The following is a 12,248-nucleotide window of genomic DNA, read 5'->3' as shown; positions in this document are numbered from 1 at the left end:
ACGTTACTCTTTTGTGAACATCTGGTATGATATTTAATTTAGCAATTTCAAATTATACTTTTCTCCTTAACTTCACATATAAGCAGATGTGATATATTTGTGATAAGATATAGCAAATGTTAAGCTAGTATATGGGAGGCATTAATTTGAGGAACTATGAGGAAACTCTGCTTTTATTAATCAATATAAACAACTTTTTTCAGAATTGTATAGCTTACAGTGTTTTATAAAGGATAAATTATTTGATCACAACATATGCCTTATAATTTCATCAGGTGAGTAGGTATTATAATTTTAATTAATGAAATAAAGATTTTTGGAACCTATGTCCTTTTGGATTTGCATGAAAGAATAAATTACCTGAAATTAATAGGGATATCTCATTTATATATGCACTTAGTTAAAATCAGAACTCAGAATGAGAGTGTGTGTAATGTTAGGTGCAACATGAAATATCACCTGGCTTGTAAGAATCAGGAGTTTGGAAGTGTTCAAGTGGTAGAGCCACATGAAACTAAGGTTCATTGGATTGGCATCCAGGCAATGGTGGGTGAGGCAGTTCAGAGGGTGAAACAGAAAAAATCAGATTGTGCAGGAAGCTGTAGAGTTCATTCTGTGTTACTCTATGTGTATTTGTAAACCTACATATTATCTGTACCAAAACAGATTATTTTAATAGATCCTTAGCCCTCATCCCTGAAATTTGATCCCCATAGAGTTGCATTAGGAGAGGCCAAATGTTTCTCCAATCATTGAAGCTATTGAACGATTTAGAGCCTGTGTGTGATCTCATACTTTTGAGAATGTAAAGAAAGACAGGTAAAATATTTTAAGTCTGTTGTAAAGGGAGCAACTCTCTCGTGGACATATGTCTCTTTGACTGTGGAGAAATGTGCTGTGTTTAAGGATATGTATAAGTTCAGTCTTATTTGTCCTCTCAGTACAGAAAGCACAGACATGAAATGTTCTTAAAAGTTTGTAGAAAGGGTCCTGTTTGTTTCCTTGTTTCTCTGTCAGTGAGGATTGTAGGCTGGTAATCCATTGCTCAATGTCTAAAATTCATATATGAGTGAGTACATACCATGTCTCTTTTTGTGACTGGGTGTCTTCTAGATGAATTAATTGGCTGTAAATTTCAAGATTCGGGGAAGCTGTAGCCAGCCCCTAAGTAGGCATGGCTACAGCTTCCCCTACATTCTATTCTTTTTTTTTTCCCCATGAAGTAGTTCTCAGTTGTGTGAATGTAGCATATTTTCTCCATCCTTTCTTCAGTTCAGGGGCATCTAGATTGCTTCCAGGTTCTGGCTGTTACAAACAATGCTGTGATGGACATGGTTCATAAGATGTCTTTGTTGTATGAATGTGCATCTTTGGGTATATGCCTAAGAGTGGAATTGCTGGATCTTGTGGTAGACTGATTCCCATTACCTTGAAGAACCACCATACTGATTTCCAAAGTGCATGTATGAGTTTGAACTCCCACCAGCAGTGGAGGAGTGTTCCCCTTTCTCCACAACCTCTCCAGAATAAAGTGTCGTTGTTTTTGATTTTAGCCATTCTGACAGGAGTAAGGTGGTATTGATTTGTTGTTTTGATTTGTATTTCCCTGATGGTTAAGGATGTTGAGCACTTTATTTTTTTCACCATTTTTTATTTGAATTAGAAACAAGATTGTTTTACATAACAATCCCAGTTTCCTCTTACTCCTTTCCTTCCCTGCTTCAGGTAACTACCACCCTGCATATCCCACATGCTTTCTGCTCCAGGGGAGGGGGAGGCCTTCCATAGCGGGGTCTTAAGAGTCTTTCATATCCTTTGGAATAGGGCCTATGCCCTTCCCCATATATCTAGGCTCAGGTAGTATCTCTCTGTGTGGAATGGGTTCCCAAAGCCCATTTCTATGCTATAAGTAATGAGTATTGATAATGAGTATAAGTAATGATCTATTACAAGAGGCCCCAAAGATTTCTGAGGTGTCCTCACTGACACCCACATTCAATGGGGTCAGAACCCATTGTTGGTTTCCCAGCTATCATTCTAGGGACCAAGAATTCCCCTTATTCAGGTCACTTGATTATGTGGGATTCACCAAACTGGTCATGACCACTTTGTTCATCACTCCTCCTTCTTGCAACTGGATTCCAGTTAAGTTCAAGGTTTAGTTGTGGGTGTCTGCTTCTACTTCCACCCACTGCTGGATGAAGGCTATAGGATGGCATATAAGTTAGTCATCAATCTCATTATAAGGGGAAGGCATTTAAGATAGCCTCTCCTCTGTGTTTAGATTGTTAGTTGATGTCATCCTTGTAGATATCCAGACATTTCCAGAGTGCCTAATTGGTGTTTTGGTGACTAGTTCCTTGAGTTCTTTGTATACTTTGGAAATCTGTCCTCTGTCAGATGTGGGTTTGGTCAATATCTTTTCCCATTCTGTGGGCTGCTTTTTTTCTTGCTGACTGTGTCTTTGCCTTGTAGAAGCTTCTCAGTTTCAGAAGGTCCCATTTATTAATTTTCAATCTCAGTGTCTGCGCTACTGGTATTATGTTCAGGAAGCAGTCTCCATTACCAATTCATTCAAGGGTACCACCTACTTTATCTTCTAAGAGGATCAGTGTGGCTGGATTCATGTTGAGGTCTTTGATCCATTTGGACTTAAGTTTTGGGCATCGAGATAGGCAAGGATCTATCTGCAGTCTTCTATACTCCAGCATCCAGTTGTGCCCACACCATTTGTTGAAGATGTTTTCATTTTTTTCAGTGTATAATTTTACCTTATTTTTCAAAAATCAGGTGTTAGTCAGTGTATCAGTCCATATCAGGGTTTTCAATTTTATTCCATTGGTCTACCTATTTTTCTGCCAATAATCCACAATGCCAGAGAAGCTACAAAACAAGGAGAAACCTAAGAGACACATACATAGCCAGAGAAGGGGAAAGTGACAATATCTCCTAAGCTAATTGGCAGCATGGGGGGAGGGGAAAGGGAGTTAGAAGAAACAGAAGGGGAGAAGAGGAGGGAAGAGGAGGACATGAGGGAGCAGCAAGATCCAGTCAGAGGAAGAATAGAGGAGAGCAAGAAAGGAGATGCCATAATAGAGGGAACCATTGCAGGTTTAAAGAGAAATCTGGCACTAGGAAAATTTCCAGAGATCTACAAATTTGACCCCAACTAACAGTCTAACCCTAGTGGAGAGGCTACCTCAAATACCCTTGTCTGATAATGAGATTGATGAGTACCTTTAATGCCATCCTAGAGCCTTCATCCAGTAGCTAATGGAAGCAGAAGCAGACACCCACAGCTGTATACTGATGTAAACTCTGAAATCCATTTGCAGATAGAGAGGAGTGATGAGCAAAGGGTTCGAGACCAGGCTGGTGAATCCCATAGAAACAGATGACCTGAACAAGGTGGAGCTCATTGACACCAGACTGACAGCTGGGAAACCAGCATAGGACTGTTCCAGACCTGCTGACAGAGGTTGTAATTTTGGAGGTCTTGTTTATCTATGGGGCCTCTGGTAGTGGATCAGTATTTATCCCTATTACAGGACTGGACTTTGGCATCCTACTCCCCATAGAGGGATGCTCTCAAAGCCTAACACTTCGGGAAGGATCTATGCCCTGCTCCAAATGATATGACAGACTTTGATGATGCCCCATGGATGCCTCACCCTTCCTGGGGAGCAGAAAGGGAATGGGATACGGTGTTGATGAGTTCAGGGGAGGTGGAGAGGGAGTGGGAACTGGGATTGACATATAAAACAAGCTTGTTTCTAATTTAAATATAAAAAAGAAAAAAATTGTAGAAAGGATTATTTCACAAAACCAGTCGTCTCAATTGAATTAAGAGTTGGAATTTTGGGTATTTTATGAAGAGTTTGTTGAGCTTCCCAGCCTTTAAAACTGTTCTATTTTATTATTTTGAGGGATTCATGATCTTTTTCATCTTGTTATTCAAATAACCTCTCCTTCAATTGCATTCAAAAAGAAAGAAAGAACATTTCATATAATGGAGACAATTTCTTGTGGCAAGAGTCACACTACTGAGGATGTCCCCTTCACCTCCTTTAATTGAGCAAACTGGCTGACTGTCAGTCTTCAGACATGATGGAGGGAATTGTGGCAGATACCACCTGAGATACCATCTGACATGTCTTTTGTTGTGACCCAGAAAAAGGCATGATTGGGAAAGAGGTTGATGTAGTCCAGGACTCCATTTGCTTTGAAGTATTAGTCTCTTTCCCTTTAAGATATGACAGATTATATTGGCTCAAAAATTGTGGGAATATGACACCTCTGAAACAAAAAAAATGTTCATAAAACTGATGAATTAGTGATAAATACAATCTGCATGTCACTTCATTTAAAATTGATAAAGTACATCATAGTTCAAAACAAAAAACTATGATCAAGCATTATCAGCAAATCCATTGTTGTTTTCCAGTCCAAGTGGTAATTTTAACATATTACTTTCCAAGAAGCTTTAGTAAGATAAATAGACTAAGGAAAATCTCATATACTGCTAAGAAAATCTTAAAAATAGCTGACAACAAATAAAGGACACAAGAGGCTTTTACACGTTCATCCTCTCCACCAGAAGTACTGTCTGACAGCATATTTAGTTTCTCTGGTGTTCAGTACAAGAGATTTATACAACTGACAGGAGCTTTAGGTAAATACTGAGCTGGTGTTTTCTAAATTGGTCTCCTGGGTAGTTTACAATAGTATAGCACCATGGTCAAGAAAACAAGCTCAGCAATAGAGCTAACTGTAGTGTCAATATGTAACTGTATACCTTCTATCATTCCCTCCATCTTAATGTGGAATCTATGAAAGCAAACCTATTCCATATCTCTCTCCCTATATGGTTGATTTCAACATTTTTGTATTGAGGAAATGGAGAAATACCAAAGACCATATAAGCATACAAAAATATTTTATTTTATAAAAATTTAAATAAAATATGTTCACATGTGAGCAAACTAAATCAAAATTATTTCAACATTTTATGTTCACAAAGTATAAAACAATTCCTTGATTTCAGTCACATTGAGGAAAGGGAAAGTGGGGATAAATTTGGTTGCGTTTGTAGGACACAGGGCCAATGGCCATTTGTTAGGCTTAATTGACTGAACAAATTGTTTAATAATGCTATGTGAGATGTAGAAGCTTTATACAGATGACTAATTTTACCTGCCTGTTTATAACATACTCCGCATATATTTTTCCTTTTATTTAAAATAGTTTTCTAACACATACTATATCCTGATTACAGTTTCCCCTCCATCAATTCCACCCTGTTCCACCCTACCTCTCTTCCCATCTGGATATACCCACTTTCTGTCTCTTATTAGGAAAGTACTTGACTTCTAAGAGATGTTAATAAAATGAAATATAAGATAAAACTGAACCTAACACATCATAATAGGACATAAAACAAACTTAAAGAAAACACAAAAGAATATGCCTTTTTCTCAGCAGCTCATGGAATTTTCTCAAAAATTTACCACATACTTGGACATGAACCAAGTCTCAACAGATAAAAGAAAATTAAAGTGTTACACTGTATCCTATATGACTACCATAGGTTAGAACTGGATAGCAACATCAACAGAGGCAATACAAAGTTAACAAACTCAAGGAAACTGAACAAATCACTACAGAATGAAAATGGGTCAAATAGAAACTAGGAAAGAAATGAAATACTTTCTAGTATGAAAACAATGTGAATATACAACATACACAAATTTATGGGACAGAACGAAGGCTGTTCTAAGAAGGAAGTACAGAGCACTAGCTGGCTACACAAAATCCTGGAGAATTGTGCCTCTAGTAACTTAACTAAAGACCTAACAGCTCTAAAACACAAAGGCATGTAGAAGATTAAATAAACGTCATTATTAGAATTATATGTATTCCTTTTTTGATTTGTTTTTGTTTTGTTTTGTTTTTAAGACAGGTTTTCTCTGTGTAACAGCTCTGGCTACCTGCAACTAGCTCTGTAGAGTAGGCTGGCCTCAAATTCAGAGATCTGACTGCCTCTGCTTCCCAAGTGCTGGGATTAAAGTCTTGTGCCACCACCGCCTGGCTTATATCTATATGTTATATCCATTCTTTTATCTCTAAACTCTTACATTGGCAGATTATTTTCAGTTATAATCCTGTATTATATTATTCATATATTATTATTCTCCTGTATTTAGGTACTATCATTTTATCATCAATAGTATTTAATAAATAATAAATTTCACACAAAGATGGCTGATTGATTCCAGATCATGAGCTCAGAACCTTTCAAAGACAGTTCACATGTGCAAGAGCTTTGACTTATTCATGAGTAACTGTGGCAGCTGGTAGAAAACAAACATAACAAACAAGCCCAGTACCTACACTTCCTGGGCTTTCTGCCAAACCTTTGTAGTCAATATTAGAAAATATACAAACCTTCTGTAATATCAACTTCAAAATACTTCAATTATCCCAATGTTGTGGATTACCTTCCTCTAACACCCCCTTGGGTCATGGAGTGAGAAGTTACAGCACCAAGGACTCAGGCACTGGGAGTCAGTGAGTAACACAGCATGCTACAGACTCATTTATTAAGGAAGTTAGACTTGCCTTCATACCCCTTTCCCAAGATCCTATTGGCTCAGGAGCTGACTTTGCTAAGTTTTCCTTTCCTCATTGGTGTCTCCGAGTCAGGTGTCTCTTTGTCAGCAATCTCTGGGTTTAGAGTATGCTGGCCACAATTTCTCATACACCACCTCACTTTGCTTTTCTTTGGAATAATTTTGGATATTAATGATCCAGTTTGCCTTATTAGGAAATAGATGTTCTTTTAGCTTCAGTGATGCCACCTTCTCCTGATTTCCTCATATAATATGATTAGTCTATTTCTTTTCTTTGAATTGTTCTTATGCTTTTCTGAAAACTAACACTTCCTGGTCTTCATATATTCTTGTATTTACACTACTATCTTTTGATTGATAAGCATTTACTGGATAGTTTTATTCTATAAATCCCATTTTGGGTTTTAACTCATCATCCACATACCACTGACCACTTTAGTGAAGGTGTCTTTAACAACCATATATCTTCACAACACAATTTTAAAATGTTTATTGCCTATAGTCTTGTAGTTGGCGGCTAAATAAATTCAATATCTGTTTCTAGTTTCACAATACACTAATCTTGGGCTTATGTTCCTTCTCATACCAGTAACTGGTAATATTCCAGTGTGAGCCAGTCCTTTGTTACTGGTGGTAAACTTGGTATCAGTATGAATAATCAAAGCTTATCTTGAATACATTCAGAAAGACCTTATTTTAAATAACATCAATTTTTACATTCTAGGGTTTTTAGGATTTCAGCATAGCTTGGAAGGCACATAATTTCACACCCTAAAACTGATGACTTCTGTTGTTTCCATTCAATACAGTGGCTGCACCTTAACCAACAGCTGCCCCAACCGGAAGTTGCAACTCCACAACTTCCAGCAGAGTTTTGGCTACCAGGGCATCAGCTAGACAGAATTCTGTTCCCTCAGGCTCCAGCTCTATCATGGCTGCTAAAGAAAACTTTATCTACATCTCTATCCTTCTAAAGAACTCAGGATTCAAAGGTTGAGGTGAAATCCTGGTATATCAGAGAGGCTTCATACCAAGTAGCTAACCTTTTCTCCTTGCTTGCATCTCCCCCTTTAAAAAAGGATTGAACCGTATGCTCAGCCCCCACTAAAAAACCCTTCCTAGACTTAGTTCCTCTCTACCACTCCATGCCAGCTAGATGCTGAGTCAGCCTCCTGAACCCAGATTAATTACATTTAATCAAAAAAAGTAACATGTTTTTGCATTTTTAACAACGCAGCAGAAACACACATTTACACAGTTTAAATAATATTCCACAACAGATTTCTTTTATGGTATGCATGTATTTATTTCTTTCCTTATATCAGAGGATAAAAAGAGCCATGCAATTTCTCCCTTTCTTCCCACCCTCTATGCATGCATGATATTACAAATTCGCAATTCTGCCACATTCAGGAGAACCATTATCGATGCCTTTACAACAGCAGAGCCTCAGCCTGTAGATTGTTCCTCATCTGACAATGATTTTAAAGTCACCTCAAAATTCTGCTTGGTTTTCCTTACAAAGCTTTGAACAGACTGATGCATGTGCATGCATACTACAACCTGGTACGCACACACACACACACACACACACACACACACACACACACACACACTATGCAAATACCAACACAGAGATCTGCCAATTCTAAATAGGTTTTACATAATATATATTACATATATATTATAGTGTGTGTGTGTATACACATATATATCATATGTGTATATTGATATTTAGTTCAAATTTGAATCCAAATAAACTTTGTTTGAGATTATGCCTATTCAAGCCTTATCATAAAAGTCATTCCTAAGTGTTTGGCTGAAGTTTGCATCTAATTCCATAAAGTCACACAATAATACATAAAATAAAATAAAAATGATCCTAGGATTACATCTTACCTGTGCCAGAATGGTTAATATCAAAAATACAAGTGAAATATCATTCTGGAGAGGATGTGGAGCAATGGAACACTCCTCCACTCCTGATGAAAGTGAAAACTTGTACAGCCACTTTGGAACTCAGTGTGGCTGTTCCTCAGAAAACTTGAAATCAACCTACCACAAGACATCTATGCGAAGAGTACTCTCTTGGGCATATAACCAAAGGCTTCTCCGTCACACCACAAGAACACTTGCTCAACTTTGTTCATAGAAGATTTATTTGTAATAGAACCTGGGAACACCCTAGATGTCCCTCTACTGAGGAATGGATAAGGGAAATGTGGCAGAGTTCCTAAAAGGTTTATTACTCATCTGTGAAAAACAAGGACACCAGTAACTTTAAAGGCAAATGGATGGGATTAGAAAAATCACCCAGAGTGAGGTAACCCAGATGAGCATGTAATGTATACACTCATAAGTGAATGACATATTAGCCATAAAGTAAATGACAACTATTCTACAATCCAAAGACCAGAGAAACAAGATAATAAAGAGAGTTCATGTAGGAACACCCAGATATTCCTGGGCAGGTGGTAATGGGAACATGAATAATCAGGTTGGGAGAGGGTAGAGGGGAAGAGGGTGATGAGGACTGCTGGTGTGGGCCATTTCAGGATACACTGGAAGCCTGGCTCAGAGGAAACTCCCAAGTGTCTGTGGAGATAGCCCCAGATCAGAGTCCTAGCAATAGTAGATAAGTAGCCTGAACTGGCAGGCTCCTAGGACAATATTGATGCTTGGCCTAATTGTCATCAGAGTGGGGTCATCCAACAATTGATAGAGCCAGAGGCAGAGACCCACAGCCAAACATTAGGCACAGTTTAGGAATCCTGCAGATGAGTAAGAGAAAAGACTGTAGGAGTCTGAAGGGTGAATGATACCACAAGAAACCTCACAGAATCAAATAACCTGGGCACATAGGTGCTCAAGAAGACTGAACCTACAACCAGGGAGCCTGAATGAGATTGATCTAGGCCCTCTGCTTGATAGTTGTGTGACTAGTTCCTCTTCTTGGATTACTAACAATTGGAACAGAATTTTTTTCTCACTCTTCTACTGGCTTTTGAGACCCTACTTCTCATATTGGGTCACATTGCTAACCCTAATACATGGGCAGGTGCTTAGCCTTCAGCTTGCTATCCCATGTTTCAATAATACTCATAGAAGATATTTCCTTTCCTAGATAGAGACAGAATAGGAAAGTATTGGTTGTTTTGGAAGGCAGAATGGGAGAAAGGGCCTGGGAAGGGATGATGGGGGAGGTGACTGTGACCAGGGTATAAAATTAATACATGAAAAAAATATTTAAAAACAGAAAAAAATTCTGTACTCACATTTTATTTCATGAAGTTACAGAGTAATTTATAAACTTCAAGAAGATATATATATATATATATGTATATATATGCATATATATATGTCTATATTTCAAAATATATATGTATTTCAGGCTCATTAGGCTCGTTTCTATGTAGGATAAGAATCCTGAACTATTATAATTTCATTTTGCTTCTATATAAAATATAAGTTAACAGTTAATCTGAAAATTGAAAATACAAACTATAGTAAATTTATATTTTAAGGTATCCCAATAGTTAAATTTTTACATATTGAATATATCATTATTATATATTCCCAAGAAAATTGTTTTATAACATGTAAGTAATATAAACACTTTGATTTGATCCAATTATCATGTACATCGTTCTAGTTTCTCTGGTCTTACTGAAATATCTTAATACTTGGCCAACAATTTCAAATTCCTACATTCTCAAGTCTCTGACAGTGATATTTTACCATTTCTTTGATTCTGCCATTTATCCAATTATCTTAGATGTTACATATAAGTGAGAACATGTGATATGTATACTGCTGAATTTGGCTAATTTCATTTTATATGTTTCTCTGTATGTTGGTAAATGACAGAATTGCCATATTTACTATAGTTCAATAAAGTGTGTGTGTGCTTTGTGTATGGGCATGTCACTTCATTTATTCTCCTATAACTGGGTCTTAGGTTAATTTCCTATTGATGCTACCATGACAGGGGCTGCAATAGAAATGGAAATTCAGACATTTCTGACTTATTGATTTCAACTCATTGTTATAAATTTATAAATGGAATTGGTGGACCATGTGCTAAATAATTGAATTTTTTAGTTTGTGTACTTTTTAAAGTAAGAATTATATTAGCTACTGTTACCCTAAACAGTGTATGAGTTCCCCTTTCTCCATGTTATTACAGTGACAAAACAATGAATAAAATAAAGAAATTTAAAGGGCTCAGGAGATAGTTTAGTGGGTAAAGTGCTTGTCCCCTGAGAGTAAGAGCTGAGTACAAATTCCTAGAAAACACACCATTGCCAGAAGGAGTAATAACTCATGTTTTAATCCCAGCACTCACAGAAGTGAGATGAAGACAAGAGACTCTCCAAAAGTTTAACAGACAGATAACCCAGTAGAGATAGTGATGGGCAACAAAATACTCTGCTTCAAACAAGGTAGAGACTGACAATCTGGGTTGCTTTCTAACAGCATCCTGTGTGCTATGGCACGCATGCACATATCTCTATAAACATGAACACACGCTTTCACACATGTGGGTAAAAATACTTCAAACCTGAACTTATACATTTACAACAAATTAATTTTAAAAGCGGTCCCAAAAACCTACAATAAGAAATGACATCCTAGTCAATAAAATTTTATGGAAATTTGAATATTTCTATGTAGCAGAATGATATTACATCCTTACCAAATGTATAAAACTTACTTACTCAAATCATAGTGTAATCTAAATTTGGCAACTGGGTCAATAAAACTATCGGTTTAAAATATAGAGGAAATACACTGAATATTTGTTTGGTCTATACAGTGCTTTTGTGAACACAGCCAGAAAACTCAGATAATAAAAATGCATCAGACAAATGAAATTAACTGAAAATAAAAATGAGCAAATAATAAATAACATGCCAAAAGGAACTACATTATGTAGAAACAACAGAAAAAGCTAGGAAGCAGGGCTCTAGGAATTCCTTTTACTATATATAGTAAACAAATCTAAAGAAAGAAAATTAACATTTCTATGCTCTAGTTGATTTTCAAACTATTACAAACTAAGTTGAATATCAAAATGTTTACTACAGCTTTAGCTGGATTCATTGTTTTTGTTGCATATGCTGGATTTTGAATGCTATGTATATTTAAAACTACATATATTTGTTCATGTAACAAATACGCAAATATGCATGTTTGATTGTCTGAATTTTTGTACTTCAATTACAACTATTGCTTATTCTGTATTAATTGTAATTTATAAAAGTTTTATGTTACTACCAAAACATTTAAAATGATCTTAAAATTTATTTTTTATTAATTAATTAATTAATTAATTGATTGATTGATTGATTGATTTAGTGTGTGTGTATACATGAATGATACTGTGAACTATGCAGGTCAGGGGAGAATCTTAGAAGTCATGTTTGAAATGTGAGCCTTCCAGCTTAGCTAAAAGTTCACTTACCTGAAGAGCCATTCTTCCAGCAACAAAACAGCATTTTAAAACAAGGCTTTCCTCATTTATTAGACAGATGCATCTAGTGTGTTCATTCTATTTTGCACAACTATATAAATTATAAGTACAAAATATTAAATCGTTTACTCCAAAATTATTATTAC

This window comes from Cricetulus griseus, chromosome 5 (genome assembly GCF_003668045.3).
Source record: "Cricetulus griseus strain 17A/GY chromosome 5, alternate assembly CriGri-PICRH-1.0, whole genome shotgun sequence".
Taxonomy (NCBI): Eukaryota; Metazoa; Chordata; class Mammalia; order Rodentia; family Cricetidae; genus Cricetulus; species Cricetulus griseus.
This window is presented reverse-complemented; position numbering follows the sequence as displayed.